The sequence below is a fragment of the Petaurus breviceps genome, unplaced genomic scaffold, assembly GCF_028583685.1.
Source record: "Petaurus breviceps papuanus isolate PSGF00001 unplaced genomic scaffold, PetGlider_PUasm1.0 90994, whole genome shotgun sequence".
NCBI classification, from domain to species: Eukaryota; Metazoa; Chordata; class Mammalia; order Diprotodontia; family Petauridae; genus Petaurus; species Petaurus breviceps.
In genome coordinates this window covers 8521668-8540984 of record NW_027187393.1, presented here as the reverse complement: position 1 = coordinate 8540984, position 19317 = coordinate 8521668, and the positions used below count along the sequence as shown (strand labels likewise).

Here is a 19317-nt window from a genome sequence, read left to right as displayed (position 1 = left end):
AGGAATGCATTCAGGTTAAGGGAGACAGACAAGAAAAAGATATGAAGACAGCAGATGGAGCTTTCTGCACTCACAACAGTGAGTAGGCCAAGTTCAAGAAGGGGAATAATGTATAAAAAGACTAAAAAGCTAAGAAGGGGCCAGATTAGGAAGAGATTTAAATACCAAAAGAAGGAATTAATATTTTATCCAAGGGATAATAAGGAGACTCAGGAATTTACTGAGTAGGAAGGTGACATGGTCAGATTTCCTCTGGCTAATTGGCCCTTTGCTAAAAAAAATTTTAAGCAAAGCAACTGCATGACAGGTTGACATTTAATGGCTGAAATCTAGCAGGGTCAGGAGCTTATAGGCTATATCAGTAGCTACCGTGTTTCCCCAATAATAAGACCTATCCCGAAAATAAGCCCTCCCCTTACTGTGTAAGATTCCTCTAAAATAAGCCCTCCCCCCAAAATAAGCCCTATTGAGATTGCTACTGTAGTGAAGGTGATCCCCTGCGCCACACGCTACATTACGGTACCCTCTGTATGCACCGTCCCCTCCCCCCGTGAAATGCACGCCGCGCCCCGAGCTGCATCCAGCGTGTCATCCTGTTCTTCCCCAGTGATTTGCTTATTGAATAAAGGTACATTTTTTTGTTCACATTTACCTGTTTATTAAAATTGCTGTCAATGTTCATTAAAATAAGCCCTCCCCTGAAAATAAGCCCTCTGGTGTTTTTCTGTCCAAAAAAATTAATAAGACAGTGTCTTATTATCAGGGAAACACGGTAAGTGGATAGGGTCAGAGTGGGAATCAATAGGAACTAGGTTCAAATTGTGCCTCTGAAGCTTATTAGCATATGACTCTGGGCAAGTTGCTTTATTTCTTTGAACCTGGTTCCTCATGAGTAAAATAAGGATAATTAAACCTATAGTATTATTATCAAATTGAAATAAGCTATGAATAACACTTTACAAGCACCAATGTCCTTTATAGAGAGAGGAAATTCTCATTCAAAATAACTACAAAATGCACAAAATATCTATAAGTCTATCTACCAAAGTACATTTAATGCCTGAATTAATTGCTCCTTAAAGAAATAAATAGAATTTTTTTTTAACTGGCAGGATAATCCATGCTCATAGCTGTATTCTGGCAATATAATAAAAATGACAATACTATCAAACTTAAATTATCAGTTTAGTGTTATACCAGAATATCAAGGTGATACTTTACCGAACTAGACAAAATAATTAAATTTATTTGGAGGAACAAAAAAATCTAGAATACCAAGTGAATCAAAAGGGGAAAATAGCATTTCTGCTTTACTACATTATCAAAACTATTTAGTACTAGTTTAAAAAATAGAAAAGTAGATCAATAGAGCAGATTAGAAAAAAATAAGCAATAAATGAATTTAATAACCCAGTGTTCCATAAATTCTAGAACATAAATTACTTACAAATTCCCTACTTAACAAGAATTGATGAAAAAATTTGAAAGCAGTCTGAAAGAAATTAGATTTGTTGATTCATTTTACTTCATAAACCTCAATAAATTCAAAAAGCCTACATGACCTGAATATTAATAAATTAGAAGAGAATAGGATCAAGTACTTTTCACAGCTATGGTTAGGGGGTAAAATTTTAAGCAAACAAGGAATGGAGATTCCTCTCACAAAGGATAAAATAGATAATGTTGATTATGTGAAATTGCAAAATTTTTGCATCAATAAAATTGACTGTAACCTGGATAAGGGAAGTCTTGGTCAACAGGGTAAAAAAAAAATCTTTGTTTCAAATACCTCTGACAAGAGTCTGATATCCAAAATACATAGGCAATGAATACAAATCTGTAGAACCAAAAGCCATTCCCAAATAGAAATGTGGTTGAAGAGTTTTCAAAAGAAGAATTGAAAACCATTAACAATATAAAAAAAATGCTCCAAATCCAAAATGAGAATTCTGCACCAGAGGTAAAGCACTGTAGCAGTCTCCATGGTCTAATACACCAAGAACTCAAAGTATTAACAGCAAAGAAAAATAATCCCTAATCCCTAACATGCTCATGCACTACCCTTTTCCCCCTCAGGGCTGCACAACCTAACTCACAGATTTATTACATAACTCAATTCTGTCTCAACCCTACCCTTGGCAGAAAAACTGAAATTACAGGGCAGCTAGGTGGCACAATGAATAGAGCACTGGCCCTGGAGTAAGGAGGACCTGAGTTCAAATCCGGCCTCAGACACTTGACACACTTATTAGCCCTGTGACTTTGGGCAAGTCACTTAACCCCAATTGCCCTCCAAAAATCAAAAAAAGAAAAAGACCTGAAATTATAGGAATGTGTGAAGCTTGCTTTCCTGAGGCAGCTCACCCAGAAACTAAGAAACAGAGGGAAATGGAACAGAACCCCAGTGTGTGAGGGGTTCTACCAGGTCTGAAAAAAAGGGGACTAATATCCAGCTTCTACAAGTACTGTCCCCCAGAAGTCAAAAAGATTAAAGAAGTCAAAGAGATTAAAGCTGATTAAAAGCAAAGTTGTAGGATGAGAGCAAACTGGTATCATTTTAAGGGGAAAGGATCAGAAAGTAAGCAAAAAAGGAATACAAGGAAAAAAGACTGAAAGTATTAAAGATGTCAGGAGTAAGAAAGCTCAGTTTAACAGTCTTAAGCACAAGCAGATAAAACAACAGGACAGACATTACTAACAAAAGGGAATATGGCCTCCAGATCACCTAAACAACTCAAAACATTTTTGAATACACATTGCAAGACAAAGGAAAATGAATCAAGATCTAAAGAGGCATAGAACTCTATGGATTCTTTTTTTTTTTAAAGCAATTGGAGTTAAGTAACTTGCTCAAGGTTACACGGCCAGGTGTTTCTGGGTGGGTGCTAAGTGTCTGAGCCCGGATTTGATCCCCAGGCCATCCCGACACTGGAGCCAGTGCTCTTAGTCGCTGTGCTACCTGGCCACCCAAACTCTATGGATTCTTAAGAGAGCATGGAACCATAGTAGGATGTTCCCAAAAGGTTCAAGAGAGAATTAAGAACTGTAAAAGCAGAATTTGTGGTCTGTACAGCAGAAATAATTGGCAGAATAAATAAACTTGAATCCTTGGTGGCAAATCTCACTAAAGAAACAAAAATAAAATAAAATAAAATCTGATTTGCTATTGTGTTGTTTCAATTGTGTCCAATTCTTTGTGACCCCATTTGGGTTTTCTTGGCAAAGATGATGGAGTGGTTTGCCATTTTCTTTTCCAGCTCATTTTACAGATGAGGAAACTGAAGGTCAAATGACTTGCCCAGGGTCTCATAGCTAGTAAATGTCTGAGGCCAGATTTGAACTCATGAAGATGAGTTTTCCTGGTTCCAAGACCAGTGCTCAATCCACTGTACCACTGTAGGCCAAATTAAAAAAATCCAATCTGCAAGAAAAACAACTGAGGCAGAACTCCAAGTCAACAACCAGTAACCTGGCCCTCTTTAATGAACGTGACCTCAGACTTTCCTGGAGATCTGAAATACCCCCTCCTCCAGGGCCTTACTTTCATGGTGCTTGCTACAAGGACAAACAGGTAGAACAGGTCGAAAATGGAGTCTGATAGGAGTATATATTTTGCCCTTCCAGGGGTGGGTAACCTGAGGCCTCAAGACCACATGTACCTTCTAGGTACTTGGTTGTGGTCATTTGACTGAATCCAAGTTTTACAGAACAAAACCTTTTGTTAGGGAGATTTATTCTGTGAAGTTTGGATTCAATCAAAGGGCCTCACTTAAGGAGCTAGAGGACCACATGTGGTCTTGAAGCTACTCCTGTGCTTTGACCCTCCAGGAGGGTCTACACAAAATACAGAATCCCATTGGTTAACAGAATTTGCAAGCAGACCTTAACAGACCTATCTTGATCTTCCAGGAGATTCTACCACAATTGAAGAGCAGGCTCTAGGGGCTGAGCTGATGTCAAAACCTCTGCATGAGCTTATGGGAGAGTAGAAAGGCAGGCTACCAGGGTCACTTGTGGCCAAACACTCATAGTCATCTCCTCATGTTGGGAAATAAGGGGATAATGAAAAGTGGAGGGGCAATGGAATGGCTGGAGGACTGTCCATATAATTGAGTCACATGTGTCACATTGGGCTTTGTTCTCTACTTAGCAGCAGGAAAGGGTGGCAGTCCTCTAGTTGGCTTGCTATGATTAGGCAAGCAAACTTCTTATTGCTTTTAATTTTATGATATACAGTTTGGGTCCTTTCATAAAAGGTTTGAGGCTTTTTATTAGTCTAGGGTCTTTTTATAAGAAAGAATATATCCTGTTTGATTACACTTGATTAGTTGATTAACTAAATATATAGATAAGTTTAATGTGTTAATTGATTACATGTATATTGTTAACAGGTAGTATATATTAATTGATTGACTAAGATTAAATGTATATTGTTTGGCTAATTTGATTGGTTGACTAAATGTATATTAATTATAGCTATAACATATTGATATATTGATAATTACTACCAATTACCACCCCTATAAAATCACTAGATGATTAATACTGATTAGGGTAAAATAGGGGTCCAATCATCTATTTTACCATCTAGCTGCCTCAAACAACTGATTGGGAATGCAAATACCCAGCAGAGAACATTAATTTGGAAGGAGAAGAAAGACAGAATCTAGCATTTATTACACACTTATTCTGTGCCAGGCACTATGCTAAATGCTTTACAAATATTATTTCATTTGATCTTTACAATAACTCTGTGAGGTAGGTGATATTATTATTGTTATTTTACAGATGAGGAAACTGAGGCAGACAGAGGTTAGATGACTTGCTCAGGATCATACAGTCTTGGTTGTTTAAGGCTGGATTTTAACTCAGGTCTTCTTGATTCCGGGCCCAGAAGCCTATTCATTGAGCAAGAGAAGCAAGAAATGATAATATTCTAAAACACATAATCTCAGTGTAAACAAAAATATTGATCTTGAAGATAGGATGCATTGAATTCTACTGACTATGAACTGATTTTGCCTGATCTCAGAGCTTCAAATTGCTTGAGGGCAATTGAAAGCAGCTGAAAGAAGAACTCTCAAAGAAAATTTAAAAAAAGAAAAAAGAAAGGAGCCTCCATACAGACCAGAAGTTATCTCCCCAGCCATCTCTATGGATCTTTGGTTGGTATGCAAAACAACTTATGTAACAGCTTCTTAAGGCTGTGCTTCCCAAGATACTACCTTCCTGTTGAAATGTATTTAATCCTGCTACCCTCTTCCCCTTTTGGGTACTCCAGTACTTTGGTGCTTTGTGGTGGCCCCGAATTGTAATTTCTTTGCCTCCATTAAAGATCCTAGTTTTTGCTAGGGTAGTATTGTTAGTATTCTTTATTTCAGGTTGACAGATGTGTACAGATGACTTAAGGTTTATAAATCTCTCAGAAAAAGATGAAAAGTCAAAAAATACAAGATCTACAAAGCAATAGCAGAGAAACTGTTTGGAAGAAGAAACCCAAAATAGTCACCTTAGAAGTTTGGAATAACTAAGTGTGCGGGCTATGATTTAAGAATAAAAATCTAGAACACACAGAAATGGAAGAGAAATAACAAAGAAAACATGGAAAATAAGTCTTTTTTTTTACAAAGAGGAAAAAAATTTTTTAAATAAAACAAGTTGATGGGAAGAATAAGAGGGATTTAATTAGGCAAGAGAAAAAAAGAAAGGAAGAATGAAATAATGAAATAAGAGGGAAAAAAGAAAAAGGAATTAATAAATTAAGCAAAATTCCAAAAGTAGGAAAAGGGGAGGGAGAACTTTATAGTGAGGGCAACATGATAGCCTTAAAGCAGAATAAGCAAAAATAACTAAAGAAAGAAAGTATTATCTTTACAGAGGAAGAGAAATAACATATACTCATTCAGAAAATACTCAAAATCAGAGACAAATGAAGGAAAATACAAACCTAACTCATAACTTTAAATGACAATAAATTAGGCAATCAGACAAAATGAAATAAGAGGACAGTTGGATAAGAAAACAAAACTCCACAATCTGTTGTTTACAAGAAACTAAAAAGCAAAAACATCCACAGAATAAAGATTAGAGGCTGGAACAAAATTTACTGTGCATGAGATGAATACAAGAAAAGCAGGAGTTGTAACCACATTATCAAAGCAAAAAACAAATATTCACAACATAAAAAGAGATAAACAAAACTATATTGTGCTGAAAAGAACCAAAGATAAGCCAATATCACTATTAAATTTCTGTTCCAAATGCCTTAGCACCTAAATACATAAAGGAAAAATTAACTTAATTACAACAAGACATAAGACAAACAGTAATACAATAGTGGCAGGAAACTCTAAGATCTCTCTATCAGAAAGGCAAGCAAAAGAGAAAATATAGAATTGAACAAACTGCATGAAAAACTAGAGTTAAAACTTATGGTGTCTTCTAAATAGAACTGTTAAATTGTTGTTGTTTTGTTGAGGGGTGCTGGGACCCTGAAATAGCAACATGCAGGTCTGTAATAGTAATAGAATTTGAAGATCCCCTTGTATTGACAAGCTAACAGGTCCTTAGCACTTAGTTTCAAGTTAAGTATTAAGACCTAGAACTTGTGAATCCTACAGTGGATGGACTTCTTGATGTAACAGGAAGGGGCTGATCAGGGAGGAGCTAATACCATATATAAGGAAAAGCCCAAACTGAGAGAGGCTAGAACTTCTGGGAGTGAGCATCATGGAGGCAGAGCAGCTACTGCTGGAGAGAGAAAGAGAGAGAGAGAGAGAGAACTGCCAGAATGAGAACTTCTGAGAGAGAACTACAAGGATCCTGAGGACTTCTGAGGGCCAGCCAGCACTTCTGAGAACTGAGGAGGCATGACTGCGGTGCCAGTACTTTGTCTGTCTGTTTTGGGTCTATGTTGATTCCACAGGCAGAAAGTGATTGATGAGGATGCCAGCAATGTTTATGAAAGTTGTTGTGGCTTTGTTGAGCTTTGTCTTCCCAGGAACAGAGACCATGAGGGAATGGACACTGTGAGCTTCAATATGGAGCAGGAACTGCATGGAGAGCTGGACAAGGAACTGGGAGCTGTCTGCCTTTGAACTCAGGTGGCAGTTGGTTAGATTAGGGCAGGAGCTGGGATCATGGAAGAGGAACCATGGAAGCTGAGAACCTGCCTCAAGTCAAGATGAAAAGACTTCTCCTTGGGTATTTAATGCTGACTGATGAGATTATAACTTACTTGTGACCTAGGGATGGATGGCCTTTGTACTTTCCACTACCCTTAAGAGGGTACTTAGTAGTGACTGATCATATTGTAACTTACTTGTGACCTAGGGGTGGAGGATGTTGACCTTTGTACTTTCTGTCAATTAAGGAGGCTTGCCTCCTTAAGGATGATTGAATTAAGGAGGTACTAAATGATTGAGTTACTAAATGAATGTACTTTGTTCAAAACTATGTGACGACTTTGGTAAAAACTATGTGGTCATTTTAGTGATATGTTGTAACATTGTGAATGCTGTATTTTTATTTTCTGTGAATGTTTTGTCTTAGTTTGTTACTGAATAAATAGAGTTCACTATACTGTGTAATCAGAATCTTGAAAGCTGTTTACAGCAGTAGTCCTCTGGAAAGCTACTTGTGCTTGGCTTTACAAGGTCCTGCCCAAATGAATTCGACCTATGCCTTCTTTCAACCAAAGAAAAACAAGTTTTATTAAAGATCCACCATCGTGGTCAGACTCTTAAGGAATCTCAGCATTGGCTAGACTCTTAAGGCATCTGAGCATTTGTATGGCTAATGCGAGTGGACCAGATTGAATTTGAACACTTTTATGGAAACCAGATGGATTTTATATACAGAAAGACTGTGGGAGGGATCTAGAAGTGGTCAAGTAGTCCAGGGTGACTGGGGGAGGATCCTGGGAAGGATCTTGATGGGAATGGGGTCTAGATAGGATCAAGGATGGGATTGGGTGTAGGCTACATGAAAGGTCAGTTGATAGCCTCAGGGAAACACCAGATGTAGGGGAATCTTCAAGGAGAGTTCAAGGAGGTTTCCAGAGCCTGTATCCCATCAGTTTGTTCTTTGTTCTCAAAGAGGACCATGACAGCAAGGAGGTGATGCCATGGCATGCAAATGATCCCAGCACCCCTCAACAAAACAACAACAATTTAGTGAGGGAAGACTGTGCAAAGTCACCAGGACTACTAAATAAATACATATCAAAGGAAGGTGGCTTAGCCATACCAGATCTCAAACTATATTATAAAGTGGTAATCATCAAAACTATCTGGTACTGGCCAAGAAATAGAGTGGTAGATCAGTGGAATAGAGTAGGTATGCAAGTCTCAGAAGTAAATGACCATAGTAATCTAGTGTTTGATAAACCTAAAGACCCCAGCTTTTGGGACAAGAACTGACTATTTAACAAAACTGCTGGGAAAACTGGAAAAAAGTATGGCAGAAATTAGTTACAATATCTTACACCTTAGACCAAAATAAGATAAAAATGGGTAAATGATTTAAACATAAAGGGTGATACCACAAGCAAATTAAGAAAGCAAGGAACAGTTTACCTATCAGATCTATGGAGAAGGGAGGAAATTATGACAAAAAAAGAGACAGAGAGTGTTACTAAATATAAAATGGATAATTTTGATTATATTAAATTTAAACAATTTTGCACAAACAAAATCAATGCAATGAAAATTGGAAAGAAAACAGAAAGCTGGGAAACAATTTTTATAGCAAGTAATCTCTGATAAAGGCCTCATTTCCCAAATATGTAGAGAACCAAGTCAAATTTATAAAAGTACAAATCGTTCCCCAATTGATAAATGATTGAAGGATATGAACAGGGAGTTTCAAATGAAGAAGTGAAAATTGTAGTCATATAAAATATGCTCTAAATCACAATTGATTACAAAAATGCAAATTAAAATAACTCTAAGATATCGATTTACACTTATCAGATTTGCTAATATGAAAGGAAAGGAAAATAATAAATGTGAGAGGGTATGTGGGGAAACTGGGACACTAAAAATACAATGATAGGAGAAGAGAAAAAACTATCCCTATTTGCCAATGCCATGGTGATTTAGTTAGAAAATCATAAGATACTAATTGAGATGATTAATAACTTCAGCAAGGTTTCAGGCTATGACATAAACCCAGAAAAAGTAAAAATATGTCTATATAAAAACAAAATTCAAGAGCAAATAATAAAAAGGGAAATGCCATTCAAAATAACTGCAAAATGCATAAAATAAGATCAAGCTACCCTACCAAAGCACACATAGTACTTACATATATTTAATTATAAACTGTTTTTTAATGGAACAAAGAACAACTTTAAAAGCTAGAGGAATAGTCAGTGCTCATGACTAGGTCATGCCAACATAATAAAAATAACAATACTACCAAATTTAATTTACAGTTTTAATGCTATACCAATCAAAATGATTTATGTCAAAAGGATACTTTACAGAACTAAGTAATGATAAAATTCATGTGGAGAAACAAAAGATCTAGAGTATTATGTTAAAATTGTATTTTGTTCTAGTTTCCCTGCCCCCCCATCAATATAATAAATTCATGAGTAGCCTGTATAAAGTGGCAATAGCAGAAAGTAAGATTGCATAGAGGAACCTGGAAGTCATGTACAAACTGTCCCAAAGGAGTATAATTTACAAATTGTGTCATATACAGAATTAACCAAAATTCACATCCTGGATATATGCACTGAGTCAGGGAAAGCTATCTAGCCTCTGCCATGAAGGCCTTTTGGTCATATGATATATAAATCCCAGACAAATCCCACAATTCCCTATGTCCACAGTAAAGACCAAAAGATCGCCAAATGGTTTTGATAATCTTGAGAAGATGTGGAAATATTAACTTCAAAGTTTTACTGACAACTTTGAAATGATTTGTCTATGTTAATTAACTAACCCCAAAGTGGCCCAGGAGTTAGTCTGTTCCCTTGTAATGTTAATGGGTTAGGAAGATCTTCCCTGCCCATGAATAGACCTATGTGACCTGCTTTGAGCCCTGACTCAGGTCATAGCTGAGATACATCCTGAGTCACAAAGCCTATTGGGAGAAGGAAGCTTGCTTAGGGGAAACTTGCTTATAGAAAGGCTTTCACATCTTTTGATAATTTCTAATTAGGCACTGAGTTAGGAGGGTTGTGATACCTTTGACTGAGATATACACTCTGAGTTGGTATTTTGCTTTGGGGGCTTGCTTATGAAAAGGATATTGTGATTCCCTGTTGAGATTCTGAGTGGCCATATGTTCAGAGCTCTTCCACTGCTCAGATGTAAAGGCTTTCTTGATCCAAAGATGTATGTAAAGTATATAGCAATATTGCTTTGATTTTAGCAGTCAGAGCCCTGTCTGTTGGTCTTTATTTCTCTGCTTATATTTTCTCTGAAGTTCAGGTGCTGACTTTTCCCCTGAACTAGTGAATGCAATTAAAAAAGACTGTTGAGCCCTTAAACAGCTATGTTTCCTAATAAAGCAGATCTAAGAACCTGTGCCAGCAGCCATCCTGGGTATGCTAGGGTACTTGCTGTTACATCCCCCCAAAGAAGCCTATAAAAATGAGACCTAAAACTCTTTACACTGCCCTCTTCCTAACACTTCCAACTCCATGGGGTCCATGCTCCTGAGTGCTCTCAGCTCTAATCCATGGTTATGTGAGTAATACCTTTTGCTTCTCCCTATCCTCATCTTCTTCCTCATGTTACCTGCCTTCCTTCACCATCCCATCCCCTGTTCCTTCACAGTTCACTACTTGCCTCTGTACTTTCTGTGCTGCTTGCCCCTATACCCACTGTAGTTTTTAAAATGTGATTGCCACCCTGTTTCCTTGATGCCATTGTGATCTTTCCTGGCTAGTACCAAAAGAACCTGGCATGCTTGTCTCTATTTCATAATTTCACAAATTAATAAATTTAAATATCAAAGGAAATAAAGAAAGGGGGAAGGGATGAAGAGGCAATAGCAGACCTTAAACTATATTATAAATCAACAGTCATCAAAACCATTTTGTATTCCTTAAAAAAAAACCAGAGGTGTAGATCAGTGGAATAGATTAGATAGGGGAGAATCAGAAACAATGGAACTCAATAACCTAGTATTTGATAAACCAGAAAATAGAATTTACTTAGGAAAAAACTCTAATAAAAGCTGTTATGAAAAATGGAAAGCAGTTTGGCAGAAATTAGTTTATGCCAACACCTTACACCACATTCTACAATAAATTTTGAGTGGCTATATGACTTTATATTAAAAATCATAAGATAAAAAATTAGAAACAGTTTGTATCTTTCACAGCTATCAGTAAGTGATTTATTCTTAATCAAACAAGAGATAAAAGCAATTTTAAAAGATAAAATAGATGATTTTTATTACGTAAAACTGAAAAGATTCTGTACGAACCAAATTAATTCATCTGGGTTCCTTCAAATCACAGCTAAAATTCCACCTTCAACAAGATGCCTTTCTTGGTCATCTTTAATTTTAGTGTCTTCCTCTGAGATTATTTCTTTTGTCTTTCTTTGTATCCTTAGTGCTGAGCATGAGTCTGGCACTTAATAAATGCCTATTGACTTGACTTGATCTAGAATAAGAAGGGAAGTGGTTACTGTGCTTTAAGAAACAACAAATATGATAAATACAGAGAAGCATGGAAAGATCTACCTGAACTGATGCAGAGTGAAGTAAGCAGAATCAAGAAAACAATATATACAATAACTACAACAATGTAAACAGGAAGAACAATCACAAAATATTTTTTTAAAGAATCTTTCAAAATTACAAAGAGTAATCATGGTCCAAAAAAGAGATGACAAGACACCCCCACTCCATTCTTTTACAGAAGTAGGAGGTTCACAGGTCCACAGTTGTGGCACTTTGCACATATTTTCAGACTTTTTTGATGTATAGTTAAGTTTTACGGCTTTAAAAAAAATAGTTATATATAATGGCTCTCAGGGAGGAGGCAGGGGAAGGGACACTGGGAAAAATTTTGAAAATGTTAAAAAAACAAAGATATCAATAAAAAATTTTTTTAATGACTAAAATGACTCTTTGACCAATTCAGTGGTTTTCAGTCATGGCCTATTCTTGATAATCCCATTTGGGTTTTTCTTGGCAAAGATACTAGAGCAGTTTGCCATTTCCTTCTTCAGCTCATTTATAGATGAGGAAACTGAGGTAAACAGAGTTAAGTGACTTTCACAAGGTCACACAGCTGGTAAGTATCTGAGGCCAGATTTGAACTCAGGAAGGAGAATCTCCCTGACTCTAGGCCCAGCACTGTGTATCCCAGCTGCCCCTTAACTGATTACTAAGCATATATCTGAAGTCAGTGTTAAAAAAAGAGAGAACTCACATAAATCACCAAAGCATTTTTTGTTTCTAAATCATCTACATTTTCTCATTGTATTTCCTTCTTTACCTGCCCAGAGAATAAATAATTTTTTTTAAAGGAGGAAGAAAGTAAATGTAAGAGGCCCTGAAGCCCCAGAACAAAACACTGAAATGGGCAAAAACCATTCTTCCTTCCTTTCATTCGAAGGTGACACAGATCCCAAAGTGATGAATTTTGTTTCTTTTTCCTAAAAGGTCATATCTGGGTTTGGCTTCCACCAGATAAAATCCTACTAGTCTTTTTTTTTAACCATCTCCTAAGAAAGTTTTACTGATGTCAATCATCACAAAAGGAGATTGCTGTATTCTAGAAATACCCATAACTAATAAATACTTGCTATCATTGCCAAGTGAAGAAATATGGCAGCCAAGGAAAATGCCAGTTTAGAATGGAAAATTTTCTGTGAAATCTATGGAAGATGATGGTGGAAATTTGTATATGCAGTCACTTCACAAATAGTGAAAAGCAGGATGAGGAAAAAAAAATTTTTTTGGAGGGCAATTGGGGTTAAGTGACTTGCCCAAGGTCACACAGCCAGTTTTTGTGTTGAGTGTCTGAGGCTGGATTTGAACTCAGGTCCTCCTGACTCCAGGGCCAGTGCTCTATTCACTGCGCCACCTAGCTGCTCCAAGGAAATTTTTTTTACAAAAAACTTGGCAAGATACTCAATTAAACAGATCTTACCAAGAGCATTGAAAATTGAAACTAGAAGGACAATAAACATGAAAAATGGAAACAATCTGTCAAAATGTGCACAAGAAACCCTTATACATTTGGACTCTAACATCATTGTCCTCAGTATACTGTGTGAAGAAATAGAAATGGGGTAGATCCCAAACATTTAGATAAAATCATGAGTTTTATTTTTCCCAAGTGATGAGAGTAATTTGTAAAATAACAATAACATTTAACTGCATGCCTGCTTTTCCATTAAAAAATATTTTAGGAAATAATCTACATGTATATGGAGGATATTCTAATGATATCCTATAGTATCCAACATCTCTACTCTTATACAATTGCCTGAAATGTATAGAGAATACAAGATCTCATGTGAAATATTATTTGATTATTTTTAAAAGCACTTTCAACTCTCTTCTCAGAATGTATCTCCCACACATACAGGATATCTGCCAAATCTTAGTGCAGTTTTAAACTTTAATAGCTTGTACTAATATCATACAAGATTTATTGAAAGATAAAACAACATTGATAACTTTGTTAGCTAGCACTGTAATAATTAATAATAAATGAGGCATAGAATGGGGATATATATTCTCATCAAAGTCTTTCATTACTGTCATAAAAGATATCTAACTTGGAGTACAAATGGAAGGATTCCCTATAGATTGTGTGATACTTCAGATGCTCTTATTTGATATTGTGTTTTCTTTCTAGTGTAGGACACTACAGACTTTTAAATGAGATCCATAATCATTCAAAAGATTCCAATCTAATTCTCTTTACATAAGGAAAATGAAGTAGATAAAAAATGACCATCATTAAAAATATAATATGCAGCTTGATGACCAGTCCACAGAGTTGGCCCATCATTCCTTAAAAATCTTGATAGATGCAGCATATGATCACTGAAGTGGTCCTTTTTATGCTTCTGTTGAGTCTTGTATTTGAAAATCAAATTTTCTATTCAGCTCTGGTCTTTTTATCAAGAATGCTTGAAAGGTACAGCTGAGTGGCACAGTGAATAGAGTACCAGCCCTGAAGCCAGGAGGACCTGAGTTCAAATCCCACATGAGACGCTTGACACTTACTAGCTGTGTGACCTTAGGCAAGTCACTTAACTCCAACTGCCTTGCCTTCCCCCCTCAAAAAAAAAAAAAGAATGGCCTAGATGGTGGAATAGAAACAGGACTTCCTCTCAGCTCCCACTTCCACCTCTTCCAATTCATGTAAAAAATGACTCTAAACAAACTTTGGACCTACAGAACCCACAAAATGACAGAGAGAAGCTAACTTCCCACTGAAGACAGTTGGGCAGGCTGGCAGGAAGGAGCCAGCGCAGCACGCTGGGACCCGAGCCCAGCTGTGTGAGCCGGTGGTTTTAGCCTCAGGGCAGCCACAACCAGCCTCCAGCTGGAGGGACTTCACATCACCAGCAGCTGTGGTGGTTTCCAGAATTATCAAGCCATAGATGCTAAGGACAAAGTGAGAGGTCAGTGCAGTGTAAACTTTGGGATCTGGAAGTTCAGGAGTATGTTCCAGCCTTTACCCCCTAGAGGGAGAAGCACCTGGGGTGCCGCAGCCATGCCGCCACCACCACATGGCTGCTTCAGAGCTCCTGGCCTGCAGATTGTAGGGGGAACAAGAACCAGTCTGAGGGGTAATCACTCTTGCTTTAACCTGCTTCGATCTGGATTGCAGTCTAGGGTGGAGGTCCTACGATGCATGACCAGTTTGCCAGGTCATGTGGAGGCTTCAGAGAGGGCACCCAACTAATAGCTTCAGCAGCTGTGAAAACCCCAGCAATTGGGACAAAGCTCCCCTCTCTGGTATCAGAGTTCTATTGTGGCAAAAAGCTCAAAAGTCAAGTAATTGAGTGGCAACATGAGCAAGCAAAGGAAGCAAAGCAAGCACAGCAATCCAACATTAGACTCCTATTTGGGGGACAAAAAAGATCAAAGCATGGAACAGGAGGAAGACAGTGAAGTCAGAACTCCTGTACCAAAAGCTTCCAAGAAAAATATGAATTGGTTACAGGCCATAGAGGAGCGTAAGAAGTATTTTGACAACCAAATAAGAGAAGTGGAGGAAAAATTGGGAAGAGAAATGAGAATAATGCAAGAAAATTAAGAAATGAGAGTCAACAACCTGACTGAAGAAAATAACACCTTAAAAAATAGACTAACTCAAATGGCAAAAGGGGCTCAAAAAGGCAATGAGGAGAAGAATGCCTTAAAAAGCCAAATTTGCTAGATGGAAAAAGAATCTCAAAAGCTCACTGAAGAGAATCATTCCTTCAGAATTAGATTGGAGCAAATGGAAGCTAGTGACTTTGTGAGAAATCAAGATACTATTAAACAGATCCAAACAAATGAAAAAATAGAAGGCAATGTGAAATATCTCATTGGGAAAACCACTGACCTGGAAAATAGATCCAGGAGAGATAATTTTAAAATTATTGGACTACCTAAAAGCCATGATCAAAAAAAGAACCTAGAAATCATCCTCCAAGAAATTCTCAAGGAAAATTGCCCTGATGTTTTAGAACCAGAGGGCAAAATAGAGGTTGAAAGAATCCACCAATCACCTCCTGAAAAAGATCCCCAAAAGAAAACTCCAAGGAATATTATAGCCACATTCCAATTCCCAGATCAAGGTGAAAATATTACAAGTAGCCAGGAAGAAACAATTTGAATATTGTGGAAACATAATCAGGATTACACAGGATATGGAAACTTCTACACTGAAGGATCACAGGGCTTGGAATATGATATTCCAGAGGTCAAAGGAGCTGGGATAAAAACCAAGAATCACCTACCCAGCAAAACTGAGTATTGTGTTTCAGGGGAAAATATGGTCATTCAATGGAATAGAGGACTTTCAAGCATTCTTGATGAAGAAGACAGAGTTGAATAGAAAATTTGACATTCAGATACAAGAAGCAAGAGAAGCATGAGAAGGTAAACAGGGGAAAGAAATCATAAGGAACTTACCAAAGTTGAACTATTAACATTCCTACATGGAAAAACAATAATTGTAACTTATGAAACTTTTCTCAGTATGAGAATAGTTGAAGGGAATAGAAATATATATATATATATATATATATATATATATATACACATACATATATATGTCTATATAGGAGGGTATATGGGTGTATGAATACATATGTGAGTGTGTGTATATATGTGCACAGGTATACATAGACAGAAGGCACAGGACCAATTGAATAGGAAGGGATGATACTTAAAAGGTAAAATTAAAAGGTAAGAGAGGAATATAATAAGAGATGGGGAGAGACAGAATGGGGTAAATTATCTCATATAGAAGAAACAAGGAAAAACTGTTACAATGGAGGGGATGGACAGGAAGGCAAAAGGGAATGAGTCAACCTTATTCTCATTGAATTTGGCTTAGGGAGAGAATGACATACACAATAAATAGGTATCTTACTTTACAGGAGAGTAGGGGGGAAGGGGATGAGAGGGGGGATGATGAAAGGGAGGACAGGCTGGGGGGGAGGGAAGTTGGAAGCATCCACTTTTTTTTTTTTAATAATCTGGCGATTTATTCCACTTGACAATGTCCAAGTTAGAGTTTATTTGCCCTTGTGGGCTTTGGTTTTTCTTAGGTAGAACTCAAGCTCTTTGCCCTCAAGCACATAGCCCTCTGCTTGGCTACACTGGCCTGGCCTTGATGCGATGCAGGCAAGGAGCTTGCCCTGCTGGAACTGTTCCTCCAGAAGCGAGCTGATCTTGGCGTTCTTCTCCTCCTCGTATTTCTTCTGGATCTTCTTTGACCACTTTTTATTTAAAATTTCTTCCTCCTCAAAAGTCAGCTTCGCGCCCTTCTTCCGGCCCTAGGGCAGCGCGTAGTGGGACTGCTGCTACTACTACTACTGCTGCTATTACACTTCTCGGGGGCCCAAGAAACAAGTTAGTACCACTGGCTGTATGGGGTGCTATCGATGAGCACGATGCAGTTCTTCACCAGTCTTGGTCCAGACCAGCTCGTTGTTGGAGGCATCGGAGACCACGTCAATGATCCTCTTCTTGCGGGTGCAGCACTTGGAGCCCCAGGAGAGGTTGCCCATGTCCAGCCTCAGCACCCGGTACTTCCTGTTGCCTCCGCGCACTCGCATGGTGTGGATGCAGCGGGGGCTGATCTTGGTGTTGGCAGGCACCCAGCCCAGCTCATACTTGCGCTTCTTGTGGTGGGGCTTGCGCTTGCCCCCGGTCTTGCAGCGCTTGTGCCAATTGTCCCGGGAGATCCCCATGGTCGGCGCGAGCTGCAAAGAGCGGAAGCACCTACTTTTGAAAACGGACAGGATCAAAGCAGAGAACAGAACAAGTGGGGGTGGGGGTGGGATGGGATGGAAGAAAATATAGTCAGTCTTTCACAATATATCCACTATGGAAATGTTTTGCATGGCTACATATGTACAACCTACATTGAATTGTTTATCTTCCCGGGAAGGGTGGGTGATGAGGGAGGAAGGGAAAGAATCTGGAATTCAAAATTTTAAAATCAAATGTTTAATTTATATATATATATATATATATATACATATATATAATCATTTTACATGTAACTGGGAAATAAAATATACAGGCACTGGGGCATAGAGATCCACTGTGCCCTACTGGAAAGTCGGAGGGGGGGATGGGAGAAGATATGGGAGAGAACAGGTTGGGGGAGGGGATATTCAGTGGTATCACTGTTTTGCGGTAGTGTGTAGGGGAAAAATGGAGAGAAAATTTGTAACTCAAAATCTTGTGGAAATTAATGATGTAAACAAAAAAAATTTAAAAAAGAGAAGAGAAAAAAAGGATGCTTGAAAGTCTTCTATTTCATTGAGTATCTATTTTTTCCCCTGAAGGATCATATTCAGTTTTGCTGGGTAGGTGATTCTTGGCTATAATCCTAGCTCCTTTGTCTTCCAGAATATCATATTTCAAGTCCACTGATCTTTTAATGTAGAAACTGCTAAGTCTTGTGTTATTCTGACTTGAATTGTTTCTTTCTGGTTGTTTGCAATATTTTTTTCTTGATCTGGGAGCTCTAGAATTTGGCCATAATATTCTTGGGAGTTGTCATTTTGGGATCTTGTTCAAGAGGTGATGGGTGGATTCTTTCAATTTCTATTTTACCCTCTGATTCTACAATCTAGGGCAGTTTTCCTTGATAATTTTTTGAAAGATGATGTCTAGGCTCTTCTTTTATCATGACTTTCAGATAGTTCAATAATTTTTAAATGATCTGTCCTGGATCTATTTTTCAGTTCAGTTGTTTTTCCAATATGATATTTCACACTGTCTTCAATTTTTTCATTCTTTTGCTTCTGTTTTATTGTTTCTTAATTTCTCATAAAGTCATTAACTCCCATTTGCTCAATTCTAATTTTTAAGGAATTATTTTCTTCAATGAACTTTTGCACCTCCTTTTTCATTTTGTCAATTCTACTTTTTTCCCCCCTTCAGTTTGTTTTTTTTTTGGAGAGGGGAATGCAGGGTAATTGGGGTTAAGTGACTTGCCCAAGTTCATACGGCTAGTATGTGTTAAGTGTCTGAGATCAGATTTAAAATCAAGTCCTCCTGACTCCAGGGCCAGTGCTTTATTCACTGCACCACGTAGCTGCCCCCAACCAATTCTACTTTTTAAAGAGTTCTTTTCTTCAGTGAATTTTTGTGCCTTTTTCCATTTGTCCAATTCTACTTTTAAAGGCATTCTTTTCACTGACTTTTTCTACCTCTTTTACCATTTGGTCTAGTCTGTTTTTTAAGGTGTTATTTTCTTCAGTATTTTTTTGTGCTCTTTTACCAAGCTGTTGGCTCATTTTTCATAATTTTCACACATCATTCTCATTTCTTGTCCCAATTTTCCCTCTCTCTCTTCCTTGATTTTCTTTTTTTTTTCCTTTTTGGAGGGCAGTTGGGGTTTCTTTCTTGATTTTCAAAATCCTTTTTAAGCTCTTTCATGGTCTGAGATCAATTCATATTTTTCTTGGAGGCTTTGACTTTATCTTGAATGTGTGTTTTGATCTTTGTCACCATAGTAACTTTCTTTCATTCTTCCTTTCTTCCCTTCTTCCTTTCTTTCTTTCTTCTTTCTTTCCTTTTTTCCTTCCTTCCTTCCTTCCTCTCTTTCTTTCTTTCTTTCTTTCTTTCTTTCTTTCTTTCTTTCTTTCTTTCTTT

General features: G+C 37.5%; 1 pseudogene; it reads right to left on the bottom strand.

The window, feature by feature from the left end:
* Window positions 1–16664: 16664 nt before the first annotated feature.
* On the bottom strand, window positions 16665–17416 carry LOC138153407 (small ribosomal subunit protein eS8-like; annotated as a pseudogene).
* Window positions 17417–19317: the final 1901 nt, after the last annotated feature.